The 20505-nt window shown below is 44.4% G+C and overlaps 1 long non-coding RNA gene across 2 annotated transcripts; it reads right to left on the bottom strand.

Moving 5' to 3' along the window:
* Positions 1–9888: 9888 nt before the first annotated feature.
* LOC123153384 (uncharacterized) lies at positions 9889–16021 on the bottom strand. Of its 2 annotated transcripts, XR_006476468.1 has the most exons (4): positions 15398–16021; positions 13111–15285; positions 12737–12911; positions 9889–10253 (listed from the first exon to the last, which is right to left on the bottom strand). It is a non-coding gene; the product is annotated as an uncharacterized lncRNA (long non-coding RNA). The 2 variants fall into 2 exon arrangements; XR_006476467.1 differs by lacking the exon at positions 12737–12911 and having other exon boundaries at positions 15398–16020.
* Positions 16022–20505: the final 4484 nt, after the last annotated feature.

Below are 20505 nucleotides of genomic sequence, written 5' to 3'. Positions count from 1 at the left end.
ACCGGTTGATCAAAAAGTTTATCGCTCTATGATTGATTCATTGTTATATCTATGTGCCTCTCGTCCCGATATTATGCTAAGTGTGTGTATGTGTGCACGATATCAAGCTGCTCCTAAAGAGTGTCATCTTAAGGCTGTGAAAAGGATAGTGAGATACCTAATCCATACACCAAATTTTGGCATTTGGTATCCTAAGAGGTCCTCTTTTGATCTTGTTGGCTACTCTGATTCGGACTATGCCGGAGACAAGGTTGATAGAAAATCCACTTCGAATACTTGTCAATTCCTTGGTAGATCTCTTGTGTCTTGGTCTTCCAAAAAATAAAACTCAGTATCCTTATGCACCGTCGAAGCGGAATACATTGCCGCTGGTTCATGTTGCGCTCAATTACTTTGGATGACCCAAACTCTTAAATATTATGGGATATATGTGAAACATGTTCCATTGCTATGTGACAATGAAAGTGCTATTAATATTGCTCACAATCCCGTGCAACATTCTCGAACTAAGCATATTGAAGTTCATCATCATTTCATTCGAGATCATGTTACAAAAAGGGACATTAACCTTAAGCATGTTCACATTGATAAGCAATTGGCGGATATATTCACTAAACCACTTGATGAGAAAGTGTTTTGCAGGTTGAGAGGTGAATTGAACATCATTGATGCTTCAAACTTGGAGTAGGAACTCCATTTGATACATGCGGGGCATGAGCCTATGACTAATCCTCGATATTTCTCTTATGATGCTATTCATATGTCTTGGATATATTTGTACCTTGCATGTTTTCTAACCCGTGTAGGTACTTGGTTGAATCTAAATCTATGAGATTGCAACTCACTCACATCTTGAGCAATCTCTACATCACCAAGTCTCTACACAATGGTGGTTGAAGACAAGGAAGCACGAAACTATTCAAACATATCCTTTGGCAAATTCTATGTTGAGTCTCATGATTGTCATTTTGGATACACAAGTGCTCTTCCTTACAAAGCTAACCCATATAGGTAGATGAACTCAAACTCCAAGTGGTGCTCCCAACCCTTGATGAACTACATCAACCTTGAGCAACCCGCACAAGTTCAACTACATGAGCAAGATCAACACCACCATCCAAGGTATGTTATTCCATCTTAGAGAAGTTTTACTCCAAGTCATGAGTCAAAGCAACTCGACAAGATGTGAATACATCAAAAGGCTTAAATGAAAAATGGTAACCCCATTTTGAGCTTAAACAATGAGTATGACCTATGATCAAGTGCTCTCACTTGACTCCTAAGTCAAATACTCTAACACGGGTGACTTTATCGCTGACCATCTCTAGATAAAGTTCTAAAAAAAACTTCATCTAAAACTTTTAGTTTCTTTTCTTTCCTTTTTGTTCTGCATTTTCTGCATCCAATTCATTGCAAATCTTTCAGTAAATTCCTTGCATATCCTTATGAGATCTTACTTGTCTAGTGAGCTGAGGTGACAAGTGGTTTCACTCTAATGAACTCGGTCATACCGGTTTGTTCTCTTGGGCCCAACCGAAATCTTTCGGTGCAATCGAAGCACACAACTCGGAGTCACCGATTCCACCACAGGGAAACCAACTTGCCACTTATTCCTGATTTCTGTTTGCTCCAGCTCCACTCAATGATTCTTGTCCTCTACCAGCATCACATTAGACATGCTGCTTTGCTCTGTGACTCGAGGACCAACCCATTTGTATCACATGTCCAGAAGAGCCCTTCTTGGAAATTGATGTCAAAGGGGGAGAGAGAGATCACATCAAAGCTTAATCCTTCCTATAGGGGGAGAAAGAGAGAATACTCAGGGGGAGAGAGTTTCTCAACTAGGAGAAAGTAATATCATCAAAGACCTCTGATGCTTGGTGTTCAAGAGGAGAGATGTCACATGTCTTTAAGAGGGGAAAGACATGTTTGGTTGCTTGCTTTAGCTCAAGCTTTGTTGTTTCCTTTTTTGTTGCTCTGATTTTCTGTTCCCTATCTTCTCCCAATATCCCATGCAGATTCAGGGGGAGCAAGACATCTAAGGGAAGGAAATATCTGATTTTATTGCATATCTTTACCTTTGAGGACATGTCTATATCCAATGTGATACTTAGTACTCACTCTACATGTCATCCCAGTCTTGGTTCTCTTGTGGTTTCTCTTGCTTGCTCTGGTCAGTAGGTGTATCTATGTTATTTAACCTTGTTTGCGCAGGTTCATCCCATCCTAAGTCAACTCAATACCACAAGGTAAGTATATGCATCACAGTCATGTGAATGAGAAGTTTTGCTGATGTACATACTGTTGGCAAGAAGGACTCATGAGCATGAAAGTACATTTCTCACATTCACATCATTTGCTCTGATGCATATAGCCAAGATACATGTAACACATTGCTTACTCTGTCATGTTTACGCATTCACATGCTTCTATGTTCAATATTCACATGATTGCATACATGTAGGGGGAGTCTATGCATGTTACATGTCTTTCCAAAGCTTTACTTGCTATTCTCTATATCTTTATCTAAAGCTTTGATGTATGTTGTCATCAATTACCAAAAATGGGGAGATTGAAAGCACAAGTGCTTCCTGGGTGGTTTTGGTAATTAATGTCAACATATATCTTGTTGGACTAACACTTTTACCTAGTATGTTTCAGATAAGTTCAACAATGGAGTGGCATGGACTAGAGGATGTGGAACCCCTTCAAGATGCTAAGGACAAAGGATTGGCTCAAGCTTCAGATCAAGACTATATTTTCTATTTTAGTGATCCAAGATCACATTGAGTCTATAGGAAAAGCCAATACTATCAAGAGGGGATGAGGTGTTGCTTAATGGCATGCTTACTCAAAGTGCTTAGTGTGTGACGCCCGGGTAATTAAGCTACAGTGATCCTCCGCTAATGGTGCCACGTCACCTTGTTTATAGTTGCTAATCTCGAGTTAGTTCGAAACCGATTCAAATTCAAATTCAAAATAAAGTCAAACAGTTAAAGTTTTCAAAAGTCAAAACTAAAATGTTCTAAATGTAACAAATAATTCATAAGTAATGTTGGTGGAGGAACCACATTTTTATAAAATGTCTAAATGCATTCAATTAATTAAAACTGTCGGTAAAATAATAAATAAGTGTGTTGGTATTTTATAAAATACTAAACTATATTATTTGGGGGTTAAACCTTTTTGTGGCAGAGGTATAATTAGTGTTACTATTTAAGATACAACTTTTATATTTTATAAAACAAAAATAAAAGAAAACTGAAAAGAAATAGAATAAAAAAAAGAAGAAAAGGAAACAAAAAAAAAAGGAGGGAAAGAACCCCCCCCACTGGGCCACAGCCCAGCTGGCCTTTGGGCCAACCAGGCCGGCCCAGCCGGTGCCTATAGCCCCCTGGGGCGACCGAAACCCTAGCGGTTCCCCCCCCACTCGTCCCCACTTCCCCTCCCCCCGATCCCCTCGCCCCGATCCCCTCCTCCTCTCCGCTCAGTCTGGATCGGGGACGAGACCTCCCACTCCCCCCCACGATCCCCACGCTCCCCTCCTCTACCTCCCCGATTGGATCGGGGGATCGACCCCGATGCCACCGCCCTGGACCACGTCACCGGAGCCGCCACCGCTGCCCTCCACCTCGACCTCCCCGTCCTCGGCCGCCCCACCGGACCGCTTCTTCCTCGTCTCCTCCACCTCCCCGACCGGATCTGGGCCGCGCCCCTGACGTCCCCGTCGCCCCGCCGCCGTTCACCATCGCCACCGCCGCCCAGCGCCCTCCTCCTCAACCCTCCTTCCCAGCGCCCCCCCCACGCTCGGCTGGTTCTGGATCGGGGAGGGGGCCGATCCCACGTCGCCCTGCACCCCCGATCCCGTCGCCCGTCGCCGCGACGACCTCGCGTCCACGTCTTCCTCCCCGAGCCCCCACTGCCCGTGCCCTACTCCTCCCGATGTGAGCCCCGCCTTACTCCCTTCCTCTCCCTCGCGCGCTCGCGCTCGTCTCCGCGGTCCCCGCCGAGCTCGCCCCCGGTTGACGCGCTCCGGCCGCGTCCGTTGCGCGCTCACCGCGCCGTGGCCCCCAGCCCCTGCCGCCTCCGATGCGACCACCGAATCCCCCCTGCACCGGCGACGCCGCTACACCCGCGGCCAACTCCGAGCACCCTCCACCCCGCGACCACCCCTGCCCGCTCGCGCCGTGGCCGTCGCCCCCGCGGCTGTGTCCGGTGCCCGCGCCCCTGGGTTCCTGCAGTCGCCGCGGCCCGACCTCGCCCCACGCCCCTTCCTGCCTCGCCGCCGGCGGCCGGGCTGGCCCCGTCGCGCCGCTGGTCTCGCCCGAGGCCAGCGCCCGGGTTGGCCCTATCGGGCGCCCCTGCGCCCGTTACGAGTAGCGCCCGTTCCGGTTTGGCCCCTGGGGCCTATGACAGATGGGCCCCATGCCCAAAATGTTTTAATAAAAAAAAAGAGAGAAGAATTAAAAATAAAAATAAAAATAATTAATTAATTAATTAATTAAAGAATTAATTAAATTAAATTAATTAATCAGGATTAGATTAACCTAATTACTAGTTAACTTAATTAACTAACTAAAATAATTAAGTTAATTAATCCTAGATAATTAATTTAATTAACTAGTTAAGTTTAATTAAACTGTAATTAGATTAACCTAAACCCTAATTAATTTAAATAGAGAATGACAGGTGGGTCCCACTGGACCCACATGTCAGGGTTGACTAAGTCAACCCTGTTGACTGCTGACGTCAGCATGACATCATGCTGACGTCATAAATTCATTTTTCGAATTAATTAATTAATTAATTAATTAATTAAATTCCAGAAATTAATAAAATCTTTAAAAAAATCATATCTTTTAATCCGTAACTCGGATTAAAATATTTTCAACATGAAAGTTGCTCAGAACGACGAGACGATTCCGGATACGCAGTCCGTTCGTCCGCCACACCCCTCTAACCTATCGAACCCGCAACTTTCCCCCTCCGGCTCCTCTGCCCGAAAACACGAAACACCGGGAATACTTTCCCGGATGTTTTCCCCCCTTCACCGGTATCACCTACTACCGCGTTAGGGCACACCGAACACCGCGTATTGCCTTGTTATATTTTGTGATGCTTTGTTTGCTCTGTATTCATTATTTCTTCCCCCTCTTCTCTCCGGTAGACTACGAGACCGACGCTGCTGCTGACCAGTTCGACTACGGAGTTGACGACCCCTCCTTCTTGCCAGAGCAACCAGGCAAGCCCCCCCCTTGATCACCAGATATCGCCTATTCTCCTCTATACTGCTTGCATTAGAGTAGTGTAGCATGTTACTGCTTTCGTTAATCCTATTCTGATGCATAGCCTGACATTGTCGCTACATCTGTTGATACCTTACCTGCAATCCTAAATGCTTAGTATAGGATGCTAGTTTATCATCATTGGCCCTACATTCTTGTCAGTCTGCCTTGCTATACTATCGGGCCGTGATCACTTGGGAGGTGATCACGGGTATATACTATACATACATACATACATACATACTATACAGATGGTGACTAAAGTCGGGTCAGCTCATTGAGTACCCGCAAGTGATTCTGACGAGGGGGCTGAAAGGACAGGTGGCTCCATCCCGGTAGAGGTGGGCCTGGGTTCCCGATGGCCCTCGACTGTTACTTTGTGGCGGAGCGGCAGGGCAGGTTGTGACCACCTAGGAGACAGGTGGGCCTGGCCCTGTTCGGCGTTCGCGGATACTTAACACGCTTAACGAGAACTTGGTATTTGATCTGAGTCGGCTACGAGCCTATACGCACTAACCATCTACGTGGGAGTAGTTATGGGTATCCCGACGTCGTGGTATCAGCCGAAGCACTTCAGACGTCAGCGACGGAGCGGCGCGCGCCGAATTGGACTGGAACGCCACTAGGCTAGGTCTGCTTTCGGCCGCGTACGCAACGTGCAGGTGTGCTATGGGCGATGGGCCCAGACCCCTGTGCGCTTAGGTTTAGACCGGCGTGCTGGCCTCTCTGTTGTGCCTAGGTGGGGCTGCGACGTGTTGATCTTCCGAGGCCGGGCATGACCCAGGAAAGTGTGTCCGGCCAAATGGGATCAAGCGTGTTGGGTTATGTGGTGCACCCCTGCAGGGAAGTTAATCTATTCGAATAGCCGTGATCTTCGGTAACAGGACGACTTGGAGTTGTACCTTGACCTTATGACAACTAGAACCGGATACTTAATAAAACACACCCTTCCAAGTGCCAGATACAACCCGGTGATCGCTTTTCCGCAGGGCGACGAGGAGAGGATCGCCGGGTAGGATTATGCTATGCGATGCTACTTGGAGATGCTACTGGAGATGCTACTTGGAGACGCTACTTAGAGATGCTACTTGGAGGACTTCAATCTACTCTCTTCTACTTGATGCGAGACGGTGGCTGCGAGAAGCGTAGTCTTCGACAGGATTAGTTATCCCCCTCTTATTCTGGCATTCTGCAGTTCAGTCCACTGATATGGCCTCCTTACACATATACCCATGCATATGTAGTGTAGTTCCTTGCTTGCGAGTACTTTGGATGAGTACTCACGGATGCTTTCTCCCCCCCTTTTTTCCCCTTCCTTCCTTTCTGGTTGTCGCAACCAGATGCTGGAGTCCAGGAGCCAGACGCCACCGTCGACGACGACCCCTACTACACTGGAGGTGCCTACTACTACGTGCAGCCCGCTGACGACGACCTGGAGTAGTTTAGGAGGATCCCAGGCAGGAGGCCTGCTCCTCTTTCGATCTGTATCCCAGTTTGTGCTAGCCATCTTATGGCACCCTGTTTAACTTATGTCTGTACTCAGATATTGTTGCTTCCGCTGACTCGTCTATGATCGAGCACTTGTATACGAGCCCTCGAGGCCCCTGGCTTGTATTATGATGCTTGTATGACTTATTTTATTTGTAGAGTTGTGTTGTGATATCTTCCCGTGAGTCCCTGATCTTGATCGTACACATTTGCGTGCATGATTAGTGTACGATTAAATCGGGGGCGTCATATAGTGATATGCTCCAAAACCCTCAACTACCTTCCCACATCCACATATGACCTAAACCAAAAGTCAAACTCGGCCCCACCGATTCTATCTATCCGGCGCCACCAAGTTTTAGATGTCATAGCCACTGCCATAAACCCTAGCAAATCGGTTTCACCAATAGGGATCTCGGTCTCACCGAGATGGGATTGTAATCTCTCTGTGTATGTCCATTACCAAAATCGGTCTCACCGAGTTTGAGCAATCGGTACTACCGAGATTACAATGCAAACCCTCTGGTTAGCTTATTACCAAAACTGGTCCCACCGAGTTTGTGTAATCGGTCTCACCGAGTTTGCCTGACCAACTCTCTGGTTAGCTTATTACCAAAACTGGTCCCACCGAGTTTGTGTAATCGGTCACATCGAGATTACGTTATGCCCTAACCCTAACCATATCGGTCCTACCGAGTTGCATCTCAGTCCCACCGAAAATCCTAACGGTCACTAAGTTTACTGAATCGGTCCGACCGAGTTTAACCATTCGGTCCCACCGAGTTTGGCAAATTGTGTGTAACGGTTAGATTTTGTGTGGAGGCTATATATACCCCTCCACTCACTCTTCATTCGTGGAGAGAGCCATCAGAACATACCTACACTTCCAATACACATTTTCTGAGAGAGAACCACCTACACTTGTGTTGAGGTCAAGATATTCCATTCCAACCATATGAATCTTGATCTCTAGCCTTTCCCAAGTTGCTTTCCACTCAAATGTTCTTTCCACCAAATCCAAATCCTGTGAGAGAGAGTTGAGTGTTGGGGAGACAATCATTTGAAGCACAAGAGCAAGGGGTTCATCATCAACACACCATTTGTTACTTCTTGGAGAGTGGTGTCTCCTAGATTGCCTAGGTGTCACTTGGGAGCCTCCAACAAGATTGTGGATTTGAACCAAGGAGTTTGTAAGGGCAAGGAGATCGCCTACTTCGTGAAGATCTACCGCTAGTGAGGCAAGTCCTTCGTGGGCGACGGCCGTGATGGAATAGACAAGGTTGCTTCTTCGTGGAGCCTTCGTGGGTGGAGCCCTCCATGGACTCGCGCAACCGTTACCCTCCGTGGGTTGAAGTCTCCATCAACGTGGATGTACGATAGCACCACCTATCGGAACCACGACAAAAACATCCGTGTCTCCAATTGCGTTTGAATACTCCAAACCCTTCTCTTTACATTCTTGCAAGTTGCATGCTTTACTTTCCGCTGCTCATATACTCATTGTATGCTTGCTTGATATGTATTGTGTTTGTTAAACTTGTGCTTAAACTCCACTTAAATTTAGGAATATTAAAAACTTTAGCTTTTGGCACTTAGTGTCTAATCACCCCCCTCTAGACACCTCTTCTCGATCCTTTCACTACACCAGAGGTGTGTATCCTCTTTGAACGCTAATCAGCTCATAGAAGCCCCTGTTTAAGTTTATTGTTTCTTAATGGGTGCCTCTGTTTCATGTTCACAAGAGCAACAAAAGGGTTACAGATTCATCTAATTTCATGGTGATGAGTGAGCATCAGATGTTATGCAGAAATATGTTTGCTTGATTGTAAAATTGTAGGTTTCCGTATACCCTGTTGTGTTTGCTTCCTTAGGTTCATGTTCCGTATACTTTGTTTTTTCTGATCCATTCCTTGTATAGGCGCTCTTGTTGGCAGCACAGGTTGAGCCCATATTTAATTATCAACTAATTACCAAGTGGAGTTACAGAATAGGGGAATGATCATAAATGGCATCACCTACAGTATGATTTATCTTGATGAAGAGGCACTTGATCCGCAAGTAGTTTTAGTGTTTTTTCTAGATAGCTCAAGTGCTTCAGCTTTTGCAATCACTAGATGACCAGTTGCGCCAAATGGCGCAAAGACCCGTTTAAAACCATGTTCGTGTTGAAAATATTTACATTTTTTCAATAACCGTATATTTGAGTACATTTGGTAAGAACTTATACCCCTATATATAAAGGAAATTAAATGCAAATATTTCTTAAGGTAATAATGCCACAAATTAGATCATCGGTAGGTTAAGATAGTTGAGTCTGCAATTAGGAACACCGAGTAGCTGTAAACTTGCATTAAAAAAAGAGTAAACACAAGTGCCACAATAAAATGTACTTAATACATGTACTCGTGAACATTGTGTACATGAGAAGTTAATAGAAATAGTGGTCAATTATATTATATAATTTGGTTCTATACTCTTTTGTGCATATATCCTGAATGCTACCTCTTTGTGATCAACTCCCGTTGCGCCCATGCCGTAAAAAGCGAGAGAAAACCATGTATTCAAACTATACAAATAAGATATGTTATAAGATCGATAAGAAAGTCATTTAAGCATAAGGAAATATATACTTGGGTAGCATATGTTCATACATAGCAATATATATTACAATGCGAGGTAGCATGATAGCCGAAAACAACTTATTTACATTGGTTTTAAAAATCAATCTATATAGCCCTAGTCTTCTAGTCTATGGGTACGGAGGAGCAAAACATGAAGCCGGTGACACCAGGCAGAGTCATCACTTTCTTGTGGTAGAGCTTTCTCGACATCGTTGATAGATGGACCTGTTTAAGATTGGTGTCACGTAAGGATTTAAATAATGTATTAAAAAAGGCAATAATAATGGCACATGAAACATAATTTGGCCCTAAAGCATATGCTAAATAATGAGGTGTTTACTGATAAGCAACCTTGGTTTGGTATATGTGACAAAAGTTGTTGTTTCATATTAGTTTTCACCATATTCCTAGTGTGTAGTTAGGCTTGGTTAATTTCGAAAGATGATTTGCCATATAAAATAAATATGATATAGATGAAGTGAACACTGCATATAGACACAGAATTAGTGGTTTTATGATTAAACATTGCCAAGATATAGACAAAGTGAACACTGCATATAGACACAAAAATAGTGGTCTTAGGATTAAACATTGTCAACGCCACTGTTGTGGCATGGCGAGGCACACGTGAAGCGCCGCTTGCCTCTATCCCGAGGTGGGCTACTGATCCACCCAGCACGCAGATAGTCGCCTAGATCTCCAAACCAGTGTCCTCCCCACAGCACAACTCCACCATGCTGACCGATTTTGCGTACACCATGGATCGGACCAACCACCACCTCAACATAGCCATCCAGAAGAATATCCTGCCTCCATTCCCACTCAGGTCCATAGTCCTCTTTCTTTTCGGGACTGTTACCTGGAATACAAATGCCAATTTATTTGCCGGTGGTAATTGCATTTTCCATACATTTTAAGGGTTCTTCACTCAGGTGCTTGCTAATTTGTGAATAAATGCATCTATGTTCGCACAGTCTGATTTTAGATTACACTGAAATTAGAAAACAACGAATAGCTCATCATGTTATATTGGAATAAAAAATAGAAAGGAAACCAGGGGATGGGTAATCATATATTGGTCTTTGTCTCAAAAGAGGGGAATTGCTTGGTCAACAAATATATCTATCTGCACCTTGTACATAGTATAGATACTACAGATATGTGTTTGATGGAAGATGGTTTCAGGGTCTTATTATGACAGCAAAAAAAATAAACAAACTGATTGTTTGTATATTCAGGGTAGAATTAAGCTCGCAAAATAACATTATGCCAAATGATAAGCATGTATGAGGAAAACTAAAATGTTCAGTAAAGATTTATCTAGGACATATGATGTAGTGACTTTTCCTGGACGAACACATTTCGCAACAATTTGAATTATCCCAAATACAGGCCGCAAAATTTGTTCATCGTGAGGTTATCAAGATTCACAATATAGCTAAGATAATCTGTGCATCACTGATTTATGAAGATAAGAAATATGTCCGGCCCTATAGAAACACCATTCATCTTGGTAACCTTAATTATCATAGCACACACATTTGGTTGAGAGCACAAAAATATGTGTTGAGGATTTGGGCAAGTGTCATTCCTGCAGTAGAAAAGAAATTTCCAGCATGTCTGCCACTACTTTTTCCTGAAGATGCCACTACCTATTGTGAAGTTTAATATCAATAGACCAATATTCATTTCAAACTACGAAAATAGAATGCCGACAGAGACCAATGATATTCGGGCAAGTCTAGCGAGCGGCCGGCTGCTCAGTAGCCGTACCGAGCGGCCGGCCTAAATTCTAAATTGTGTGCACGTATTATTTCTGTCTATGCTACAGATTTGGTTTAATAGTCCATTTTCCTGCTACGTATTAAATGCTAGCATATGCATCTCCTCTTGTGCATGCATATGCATGTGCATGTGTTTGTTCGTATTTATTTTGTGATTTTAAAATTTTAAAAAGGCATACTTTCAATCCGTGTGTCGAAATTTAGATTCGTTTTCATCGTTGAAACCCTCGCGACGTGTTCTTCAAAAGTAGATCCCATATGGGGTTGTTTTGACGAACTAGTCTTCCTGCCAACTAAATGTCAATGTGTGTGCAACTAGACTACATTGCCGCGCTAACTGAGCATATATGTGTGTAACTAGTCCTGTCAACTAAATATCAATGTGTGTGCAACTAAACTACATTGTCGCGTCAATTGCGCATATGTGTGTGTGCAACTAGTGTCCTGCCAACTAAATATTAATGTGTGTGCAACTAGACTAAATTACAAGCCAACTGAGCATATGTGTGTGCAACTAGTCCTTCTGGCAACTAAACATCAATGTGTGTGCAACTAGACTACATTATAAGCCAACTAAACATCAATATGTGTGCAACTAGACTAAATTACAAGCCATGTAGTACTAAAGTTGGTTTAAAAAAAGTTGCATCATGTAGTACTAAAGTTGCACAATGCAGTACTTTAGTTGCATCATATAGCATCAAAGTTGGCATCAAAATTTTTTTGTCGAAACATACTCATGCGGGATCTAGTTTCGAAGATCTCGTCGCGATGAATCCAACAGTGAAAATGGATCTGAATTCCGACGTGTGGTTTAAAAGATATGACTTTTAAAAAATTTAAGAGGCCAAAATAAATGTGCCTGAATCTGTTTCTCAGACTAGTCTATACGCATTTAATACTAACAAAAAACATTCACTAACTGACAAAAAAAGATACTCCCTCCATCACAGTTTATAAGTCCTACGCGTATACCTAGGTTACCAATTTTATCACCCTAATATAAACTATATAACACAAAAATTATACCTTTTGAAAATAGAACATCTGAAGTTTATATTGGTATATTTTTTGTAATATATGACTTGTATTAGGTTAGTCAAATTGACGACCTAGGGGTACGCGCACGCCCTGTAAACTGAGAGAGAGGAAGTACACATGTGAGTAACAAGCCGGCCGCCCGTTCCTACGAAGAAGTGTGCGTGCACTTTTTAGATTTTAGGATGATATTCAACTATCTAGTAATCTCATGAGTTAAAAAGAGGAAGGCAAGACTATGGAAACATATGGGTGATTTGAGTACAGTTCAAACAAAACCTACATAGGTATACATAGGTTGCCATATGGAGCTGTAAACCAAGACAGAGGCTACCCAAGGCAGAACATCAAACAGTGACAAAAGAACATCAAAGCATTATATAGAACACTTGGCAATACACAGAGCAGAGAGCCTAATGCTTGAACTCTGATAGAGTTATCAATTTAAGCTTTAAACACTATTGTGAAGGAGTTTTACGTAGGCTGCAGCACCAGAGTACATGAATCCAAAAAAACTAACCATTAGAATTAAGTCCCATGAGCCTAGTATTTAGAAACCTATAAGTCTGGGTGAACATAAGATCATTCAGGGCACGGTGTAGGAGAATCAAACACTATATGCAGTCCATCAAAATTCAATCTTGTTCGAAACAGGGAATATCATCTGTAGCTAACAAGATCAACCATCATTGAGTCTACAAACATTCAAGAAATCAAAATCAGATTGTCAAAGAACCTATGCAATCAAGAGGAAATAAATGGGAGGAAGATGGCACAAAAGTACAGCTGCAGAAATTGTACAAATAGATGGCTAGGCAAGAACTTGATAAACTATTCTTGCCTGCGATTGAAGCAGCAAGTAAGAGGCGGTGGAAGAGGACGAAGAAAGCTTACCTGGTGGCCGGCAGATTCAATGCTCGGCGAGGGCGGACACGGGAAAGGTGAGGCCGGGGGCGGAGGGGCTGGGGCCCCGGAGGTCGGTGTATCTGTGCCGGAGGTCAGCGGTAGATACACCACCAACCCATGAGAAAATCCAGCGCCGCCGCCGTCGCCAGGAAGCTCGCCTCCGACCTCGTAGGGAAGAAGATACTGGGAGTAAGTGCGGTTTATGATTCTATATGTGCCTGTATGTGTATTAATTTCTAGCGAGACACACAATGATCATAGTAACTAAATGATATGTGTTGTGTAGCTATTTCTAAATAGAATAGCACCTGAACTTGCTTTGCTTGTACTATTTGTCAAACAGCAAGAAAACAGGGGATCAACAGGTGTGTGTATTTATTAGGCAGTATGCATAGTGTCAGCAGAAAACAAATTTCGTTCTCTGCAGGCAGCAAAAAAAATTCTTAAAATAGAGAAGAGGGAAATAGAGCGGACACATTACATGTATACTATACCATTATTCAACATTTCATGTCTATGATCGAACAATGAGCACTAATTCGGTAATTAGAAGGTCATGTCACGCACAACAGATACAAGCAATGACAGATCCTTAAACTGTCAGAACTCTTGAGCAAAATTGAACACGACAAAGCATTTAAGGTGCCAGGTTTGAGAGGTGCAACAGTGAAAATTGAACACGACAAAGCATTTAAGGTGCCAGGTTTGAGAGGTGCAATAGTGTCACCTCAGAAGAATGTGGGCCTTGACGTCCAGGATGGTGCAGTACATGAAGCGCTCTAGGTTGGACGTCTGCCACCCGCCCTCAACCCTCTACGAGTGAAGTTTGGAACAGGGCTAGAACGGCCCAAGTTATTTTTTGTCGTCATCCAACAAATACCGGTAGGAACTCTTCGCGTTCAATGGATGAATCATTTTATCCTATTTCAAAATACTAATCAAAAGCTGATTCTTCTTACAATGACATGCCACATTTAAGTTATGCTTCAGTTAATCCTACCGCAATAAAACTAACCCAGTAGTATATATTCAAAAATTTCAGATTTCAACACATGGACCATGGCAATCTGTGGTAAAACAGGAAAAAATGCTCATAACTATGTATTAATCATAGTTTAGGATATGAAAATTTTGCTTTGCAGTCATCTATATGGCTGCATTGAGTAATGACTAATTTTGATATCCTGCAATATGGATCCTTATAAACAGGATAGATACTCCTTTCTGGAACAAAAATTAATCAAACACTGTCGTATATTTAGGAACCATACAAATCTACAAAGTATGCAGCATAGTATATATATATGCATCAAATGAAGTCTCTTTCCCTACAGGATGATATTCCTATCTACGAACCGTAGGAGGCCTAAACAACAACTCAGTTTTAGGCATCACTGCAGAGCGCCGGCGGCCGGAGATGGCGCCGTCTCTGCTAGCTAAATAAGCATCCAACACAAAAATGAGCTGATCACAAACACAGATAGTTTCAATACCCAAATATGTATCGCCATAACTCTAGTTCTCCAAACTGAGGAACCAACAAAGCCTATCTTTCATTTCAAGAATACTTCAAGGTGAATATGAAACTCCAAGGCTTACATTTGCAGTAAATTTCACAACTATATTCTTTCTGCTAAGATGTCATCTATAATCGTAAAGGAAAACTGCATGAAAAGGTAAAAACAATGATAAGTTTATACGAGTTAGATAATGTGCCTCGTTGATTTGCATTCCTTAAATCCATTGCCATGGAAGTAGCTGATGCACTCAACCTGTTTTTCAGGATGATCCATCACCTAAAGAAAAGTGAGAACACATTAATAATTTGAAGGTGTTAAGCTACATCTGCGTAATAAAGTGTAGACTTAAACCAATGTTTTTCTTTGAAAGGATAGCAGGGATATGCCCCAAAGCTAGTTATCCACGATACATTTATTCTGTAAAAACTAACAAATAAAGACCAGTGTATCAGCAAACAATATATCTTTGGTTAGGAACGTAATATAGAATGGTGCAGTTTACTATCCGGCCCTGATTCAGAAATCAAAGCATATGTGTGCGTGAAAAACAATGGCATGTTTATCTTGCAAGATGCGTGGGAATCCCACAAGAATCAAATGCCTAAAGGATCTCCTCCCCACTGGATCCAGTGTCAGCAAGCCCCTGAGATGATGAACACGGTGAAAACAAAATTGAGCACCATAGAAAAATTGGGAATAAGGCAACAGGGAAAAATGCTAGACCGGAGCATTGGACCTAGGCGATGACTACGAACCTGACGGTTGTGATGGATGACGAGGACCTCCTCCTCCTACTTGATGTGGTGATGTAGGAGAAGGGCCACCCCTGCTCCTCCACAAGCACCACAAGACCAGGCCACCCTTTCTCTTCGGCGGCGACGACCTGCGCCAATCCGGAACCACGACACACCTCTCCCACGGCGGTGACCTGCGCTGATCCGCAACCACGCCCCACGGCGGCTGCAACGGGCCGTACGCTCCTCACGCCTCACGACCAGCGCACTGGCGCCGGCGGGGAGAGGAGAGGAGCCAACGGGGAGAGGCACGACCAGCGTGCTGGCGCCGACGGGGAGAGGAGAGGAGTCAACGGGGAGAGGAGCCGACGGCCGTGGCCTCCTCTTCCTCACGCGTCTGTCCTCTCCTCCTCGCTCTCCGCACGCCGCGACCCACGCACTCGCGCCGACGGGGAGAGGAGAGGACTCGGCGGCGGTAAGAAGGGATGAGGGTAGCGGGAGGAAGAAGAGGACAGGAGGTAGGGTCCGGCATGGGGCAGAGGAGAGCGGCGGCGGTGGCGGCGGCAGGCGGATCCGGCACGGGGCAGAAGGAAGGGGTGGTGGCGGCAAGGGGGGCTCGGGGGGACGCGGGGGCGGGCGACGGCTAGGTTTCTCCATTGCAGCGGACACAATTTTATACACCTGGCGGTGGCAGCAGCACGTTTATAGAGCGACGTGGAGGCAACGGTTCTGCTTGTGATGGATGACGAGGACCTCCTCCTCCTACTTGATGTGGTGATGTAGGAGAAGGGCCACCCCTGCTCCTCCACAAGCACCACAAGACCAGGCCACCCTTGCTCTTCGGCGGCGGCGACCTGCGCCAATCCGGAACCACGACACACCTCTCCCACGGCGGTGACCTGCGCTGATCCGCAACCACGCCCCACGGCGGCTGCAATGGGCCGTACGCTCCTCACGCCTCACGACCAGCGCACTAGCGCCGACGGGGAGAGGAGAGGAGCCAACGGGGAGAGGCACGACCAGCGTGCTGGCGCCGACGGGGAGAGGAGAGGAGCCAACGGGGAGAGGAGAGGAGCCGACGGCCATGGTCTCCTCTTCCTCACGCGTCTGTCCTCTCCTCCTCGCTCTCCGCACGCCGCGACCCACGCACTCGCGCCGACGGGGAGAGGAGAGGACTCAGTGGCGGCAAGAGGGGATGATGGTAGCGGGAGGAAGAAGAGGCCAGGAGGTAGGGTCCGGCATGGGGCAGAGGAGAGCGGCGGCGGCGGCAGGCGGATCCGGCACGGGGCAGAGGGAAGGGGTGGCGGCGGCAAGGGGGGCTCGGGGGTACGCGGGGGCGGGCGATGGCTAGGTTTCTCCATTGCAGCGGACACAGTTTTATACACCTATACTTGCCTGTACGTGAAATTACGAAAAATGCCCTTGACGGGGCACGAAAATTACAGGCGGTGGCAGCAGCACGTTTATAGAGCGACGTGGAGGCAACGGTTCTGCCTACAGGTTCTTCAAGGTTTATATGTTCAATGATAATCAAAAGAAGGGACCATTAGTCAGGTTCCATTAACCAAATGCTTCACATACATTAACCTATATATGTTGATAGAGATGCACGGGATTCGCAAGTAGATTTAGCATTTTAGTCTCATGACATTCATGATTTTGAGATCCAACCTTTGACTAGATTATATATCACACCCACTAATGGTAGAGCCCTAGAACTATTTGAATGCCAAATATCCTGGACGATCAGCCTTTAGTTTGAACTTCGGATCCATTTAATATCTCCAGTTAGCATGTTTTATAAATAATATCCAATTCTGTAGCGCTAGCCCGAGCCTTGAACACCATTCTTTTTTCTAAAACCGACATCAACATTCATTCAAATTCATCTCTTGTTTCTGTAATACATGCTTTCAAGGAAAAAATATATAGGGGATAAGTGCTATGCATGTTAGCTAGCAGAAATCTTATGTGTTTGAGTTTGTAATCCATATGAAACTAATAATTTTGTCACGAGCAGTCTGAATTTTGATAGGACCCTTGCCCAGATCACATAGTTCTAGCTGTCTCTATATTGGTCCAAGGTTTGGCAGTCCGTGTTTAATTCCCTGTTTGCTCCCTGTTTGATTAAAATCCATGAGCAAACAAGTTCTGTTTCTCCTTGTTTGGTTCAAGTTTGAAAGTCTGAATTTGCATAGGACCCTTGCGCAGATCACATAGTTCTAGTTGTTCATATTATTTTATTTTATATTGGCTGTAAATGACTTTCAGTTGTTAGCTTTCATAAAATTTAGTCATGTACTCTTTAGTAGTATGATATGGTGATGGTGGTCCTATGTCCTGGTTGATATTACCATGTTTGATAATATTTCTCTTATTATTTTATTTCCACAAATATCATCATGTTTTGCCATTGATGTAATACTACATTCCTTCACGGAAAGCAAACATTTCAGTTGCTGTTGTGGTCCTCTTATTATTGTTATTCAGAGTTCAAAAACCATCAATCTCAGGAATACCGTGACCATGTATTTGATTCTATTGAAGACCCAATATATGATAAGGTGCTATTTTCATTTGCTATGCCGGGCAACCATTTAAAACTCTATCCAATTCATAATTTGAATTACTGATGTGTGTTCTTTATGGCTGTACTCCCTTTTATGGGAGAGGGGTGTTTTTTGTCATGTTTCTAATGCGGAATTTAAAGTCATGCTCGCATATTTAAGTGTATTGTTTTTCTTAATTCCAGAATGTGGTGATAATTAGCTAAACTGGAGTAGTCTTGATCTATTCCTATTTTGCACATCGAAACATTCGAAACATTGCCTTTTGAGTTTGTTGATATGAACTTTTGTTGGCTGTCATATTATAACTGAAAAGTTCATATAACTAATCTGGCCTTAAATCATACATGAGAAGTCCATTGTTGAGTACAAACGCTATATATTTGGAGAGGTAATGCACCACTCAAACAGTACTCTCTGCCATATTTAGTACAATCAACAACAAAGTTGACATCTCAGGTCTGAGTTATGTTGAACTTTTTGATCTTTTTATTAACCACGTCGGTGGCTAAAAGAATTCATGAGTAGTAACACGGACTAAGAAATTGCTATTTATCTTATCTATCCTATAAGAAACCAGAGACTGAATTTTCCGACACGGAAGAATTCCTTGAGAGCACATCAGCACCTGAAGCTGCTGCTCTCACAACTCTACATTTTTTCTTCTTCTTTCCAGACACCCGACAGCCCAAGCATGCAGGAGCAGCAACATGAGGTCGTGATGTGCAACCTCAACAAAGCGCTCTCACTGCAACGAAACTACCCGAGCATCTCTGACGACAGCGTGCTTGATATTGAAGTTGAAGAGAGTAGCACGGTTAATGAGCTGAAGCCGTATGAAAACATTAACTTTTATTAAAAATAAAGATATTTCCATGTTGCACAATGACACAAGGATATTAAAACTGGATATAAAAAAGGTGCACAATAACACATGAAGCAGGTTGTGCCCCTTTTATCGCCCGGTGCAACGAACGAGCATTTGTACTAGTATCTCCCTAATAATAAAGCACGGATTGACTCTGTGGGTTCACCGTCACAATGCACTTTTTCATGTGATTTTACGCTTTCACTTTGAATTTGAAAACTTATTCGAGGTGGTACTAAAACCGTTTCGTTCGCTTCTTACCCCCGATTTTATGAAACAGCCCATCGAGAAAAAGGCCAAGCGAACGGAACGGCCCATGAGCCGTCCCCTGTCACCTATGTGGGGCCCTGGTGCTCACCTTTTCTTAAAAAAAAGATGATTTAGGCCGTGTTATGGTAATAATAGTCCCACCTCGCTACTTCGCACCCAATACCATCAACGTTTATACATCGCCCGCGTTGCAAGTCAACAAGCAGAGGACGTGATGGGATAGAGGAATTAATCACAGAAGTGGGAAGATGAAGCAAAGGAATACAAAAAATCCCCAATAATCTAGGAGGTTACAATCCACGCAGCATTGGGGTGCTTCCATGAAGAAATTGGATTAGCACAACCAGTAGCGTCCGGGCGCCCGTCCGTCGTATCATCAGATCCTTCTGGCCAGCGGCGGCGCGACACCAGACGACGTCCCCGTGGTGACGCTCGCGGCATGCGGCGAGGCTCCCGCTCATGGCCAAGGGAGAAAGGAGAGAGGAGAGCGATTGGAGAGAAGGGGGTGCACACGTAGGCCGGGCACGACTGAATCATCGGCTCCGAGAGAGGAGGTTGGTCAGGTCGGCAAGATCAGGGGCGGGACGGAGGAGGTGTGATCGCGCGCGTGCTCGATCCATTCTTCTTGGTGTGGAGGAGGGCGAAGAAGGAGGAGCAGCGCTCCTGGGTGGGTTGTTGTTGGGTGCTGGTGATGAGGAGCGGCGCTGTGCAAGAGGATAGCTCGGTGGGGATTTTTTGTGCTCTATTGCTTATTTAAATGGCTGCACCGACTAGAAAAGCTACTGGATATTGCTATGTGTGCTACCCACTGCAAATTGTTTCCTGAAGGAAGACCTATTATAATTACAGTGTTGCTAGGTAGACGGCATTTCTTGGCCGACTCTTGGACGACACAGGTCATCAAACCGTCCATGACAAGATCAAGCTGCAGCACAGTCGTTTGATTATCTGTTGTTTTCACATTGTGCGTGTGAATATCATGTGTAGAGTAGTTTCGTTATAATTACCTGCTGTTGTTTGTTTGCAACTATCATAGTTTAATGTTCATGCCTACCACATTTTATGAACACATTATCAGATACAATCATTAAAACTGAGTGAAATGCTTCAAGGAGCGTACACGTGATGGATGGTGTACGTGGCCTCCATATGAAATTTACCAAAACATATTTGCCTTTTTCATGGTGATGATGGGGAGTGAGTGTGGTTCGGTCTTTGGGCCAAGTTCAAGTAGTGCAGAAGAAAATGAACTTTATATAATCTAGCAAACCAAGCAACCAAATTTTCTTAAAAAAAAAGGGCAACTTGGTGCATGTAGCTCCCGCTTGCGCAGGGTCCAGGAAAGGGTCCGACCACTTTGGGTCTATAGTACGCAGCCTTTCCCTACATTTCTGTAAGAGGCTGTTTCCAGGACTTGAACCCAT

This window comes from Triticum aestivum, chromosome 7A, assembly GCF_018294505.1.
Source record: "Triticum aestivum cultivar Chinese Spring chromosome 7A, IWGSC CS RefSeq v2.1, whole genome shotgun sequence".
Classification (NCBI taxonomy): Eukaryota; Viridiplantae; Streptophyta; class Magnoliopsida; order Poales; family Poaceae; genus Triticum; species Triticum aestivum.
This window is presented reverse-complemented; position numbering and strand designations above follow the sequence as displayed.